Genomic DNA, 3047 nt, shown 5'->3' on the forward strand with positions numbered 1-3047 from the left:
CCATACAAAGCTGGGCTGTTGTATAACACAAATTTGTCAACTTGGAATGTTTCATAACAATTTTTTAAATGTGCAGTTATTTGTAATTTAAACTTTATCAAAACTCACAAGTTTAAATTTGTACAGAATATAAAACTAAGTAGTTTGACAGTTAGGTTGTGTAACTATAAAATTAAATTAACTAATTAAATAATTACGATTAACTAAAATAAATAACTATGAAATAAAACCGAAAAAACAAATTTTTAGTTTTCTTTAAAGTAAATTGTTTAAATTTTGTCTAATTGAAGTAATAGTTTTTTTTTTATCTCTCATTTAAAAAAAAATAGAAAAAAAAGTATTACTTTAACTTGACAAAATTTTAACAATATTTTATTTGAGAAAAAATATAAACTTCATTTTAAGTTTTTATTTTATAGTTATTTGATTGATACACTTTTTTGTAAAACTTTTGATTGAGGTTAAAATTGAAATTATACAGTATGATGACTACCAGTCACCAACTTCCCTACCATTTGCTTAAGCAATTCCAATTGTTGTGCAGAACCAAAATTAGTTGTTCACTAATATTTTAAAAATAACCAAATGATGTAACATTTGAAATTTCTAAAGTCTACCCAGATTTTATTGTTTTAAACAGTCAATTCATTTTGAATTCAAATACACTATTTTATTTTAGCAAGCATGTTATACTTTAAGTACAAATTCTTTGTTAAGTTAATAGTATATAACAGTTTTTTATGGTCTGTTTTATTTATGCAAAACTCTGTCCTAAACTAATTTCTTATTCATTAAAAACACTTGACAAAATTTATATCCCTGTAAAATGTTAAAAAATAAATCAATAAATGTTAAACATAAGTAACAAAATAACATTATAAAATAGACAAAATTTATCTATTAAGAATATTTTTTTTTGTATTAAAGTTTTTAAAATCTGAACTAAGAATTACTACTCTTATTTTCAGTTGAATTTTATTTTCAGATTTTTGTGCTTAACAAGTAACTCCAACACTCAAACAAGATGCTGAGGCGTGAACCATCATCAATAGCTTTAGATTTGGATGACCTCACAGACTTTTTCAACTATCAGGTGAGAAAAATTATTAATTGTTTGTAAGCATAATAAATTACTTTAAGTAATATAGAAAAAATGGAATAAATAAATTAATAATTAAGACTTTTAGTTTCAAAAAATAAAACTTATGATCGGTATTTATAAAGTTTTAGTATAATTGGCCAGCTGGTATATGAACAGTAATTCTACAAGTTTTAAGTTATCCTGTATATAGTTCATATTAACAAATAAAAAGTTTCATTCTGTATTTCATAAATTAATTGTAAATACCAAGTTTTATAAAAAATACTTAAAAACTTTCAATAAATAATGCATTTTCAAAAAAATTTGAAGGAACCCTTATGACCTTAGAAATATATTTATCTAATTTGTTGTTTATACAATTAAATAAAATTCTTTATGATAGAAAAATGGTTAATTAAAATTAATAATTTTTATCAGCTAAGCTTAGAAAATAAGAAATTATTATTTTATAGTCATTTCCAAAATTTTTAATGCCAAGCTAATTTAAGGGATAGGGGACAAAAATTAAAAAAAAAATAATTAAGTGCTAATATAATTTAAAAATTAGTTTTTTTGTCATAAATTTGTATAACTTTTAAAAGTTTATTACAAAATATTTTCTTAGTATTTAAAGTACATTTCCTAAAAAAATTGAGGCATTTGTCTCAAAAAACACAGGAGATAGATTTTTATTGATTTCTATTTCTTTGCTGTTTTAGTTTCCCATTAGGAACTAATTGCAGACTTTAACTAGCTGTACTTATAAAATTATTTCAACTTAAAAACAAGTAAAAAGCAACTTGTAGCTCAACAAAATAAAATCTGTTTGTGCAAAAATGAATTATCAAAAAAAAAAATCAAAAACAGAAGCAGAAAGTGGGCGGCTTGGGCAAGAAAGTGCAGGAGAAGCCGGCCTCCATCACCCAGGCCAACATCAACAGCGTGCCCCAGCTGCTGAGCAACCAGCGCAAGCTGCTGACCACCAACAAGAGCAGGGCGAGCGAGGTGCAGCGCAGGATCGGGTACGACCCGAGCCCCATGGAGAGTGAGGGGGCTTCCAGGATTGGGCAGCAGGAGTCGGTGTGAATTTGAAAACAAAAAAAAAAGAAGAAAAATATCTATGGGGACTAATGTCATAAGCTGGGATAATTTTTAAGGACGCTTGTAAATTTTACCACGTTTAAACATATGTATGTGTACTAGTTGTTTATGGAAGTTTTTAATTTTTTTTGTGTCTGCTGCAAATATGTTATTATTATTTTTTCATGTTATTTATATATTTGATTTTTGTAGAAGTTTTTTTATGTTGTTTAGATTTTTTGAAAATGTGATTGAAAGATTGATGAGTTGTAATAAAAAATTAAAAGAGTTGTAGTAAGAAGCTTTTGAAATTCCTTAAAGTTTAATTATGTTTAAGCAAAAAAAACATTTGTTTAAGCTTGTAGTATGCTTTAAAAATTTGATTCAAAATAATTTGAGGTATACCCAACCAAAACTTTTGGTGCTTTGAAATTCCTGTGTAATATGAATTATATTGATTACTTGTTTTACTGCATTCATTTTTGTAATAAAAATTGAATACTTGAAAACAATCTCATTATTTTGTATAATATATATTTTATATAACAAGTATTTGTTTGTAATAGAATAATATACATTAAAAATTATAGAGCAGGGTTGCCACTTAACCTGGAAACCTGGAATTTGACAATTTAGGCTAGAAAAACCTGGAATTTAAGAAATTTTGAAAATAACCTGGAAAAACCTGGAAATTTGATCAAAAAACCTGGTAAAACCTGGAATTTTTAATAACTTTAACATTTGCAGTTGTAAAATTTTGATTTGACACAAAAAATCTATCATATAATTAAGATTTTTTGTCATCATCAAAAATTTTTTATTAAAAAACACATTTGAAGTAACTTAACAGTATCTTTTCAATGCTTTTATTCTATTTAACACAGTT

At 25.3% G+C, this 3047-nt stretch overlaps 1 long non-coding RNA gene across 1 annotated transcript; it reads left to right on the top strand.

Annotated features, from left to right (window-relative positions):
* The first annotated feature begins 974 nt into the window (after nt 1–974).
* On the top strand, nt 975–2667 carry LOC145836108 (uncharacterized). Its single transcript, XR_014369883.1, has 2 exons — nt 975–1093; nt 1949–2667. It is a non-coding gene; the product is annotated as an uncharacterized LOC145836108 (long non-coding RNA).
* The last annotated feature ends 380 nt before the right edge of the window (nt 2668–3047 follow it).

This window comes from Thalia democratica, chromosome 5 (assembly GCF_965202585.1).
Source record: "Thalia democratica chromosome 5, ktThaDemo2.hap1.1, whole genome shotgun sequence".
Classification (NCBI taxonomy): Eukaryota; Metazoa; Chordata; class Thaliacea; order Salpida; family Salpidae; genus Thalia; species Thalia democratica.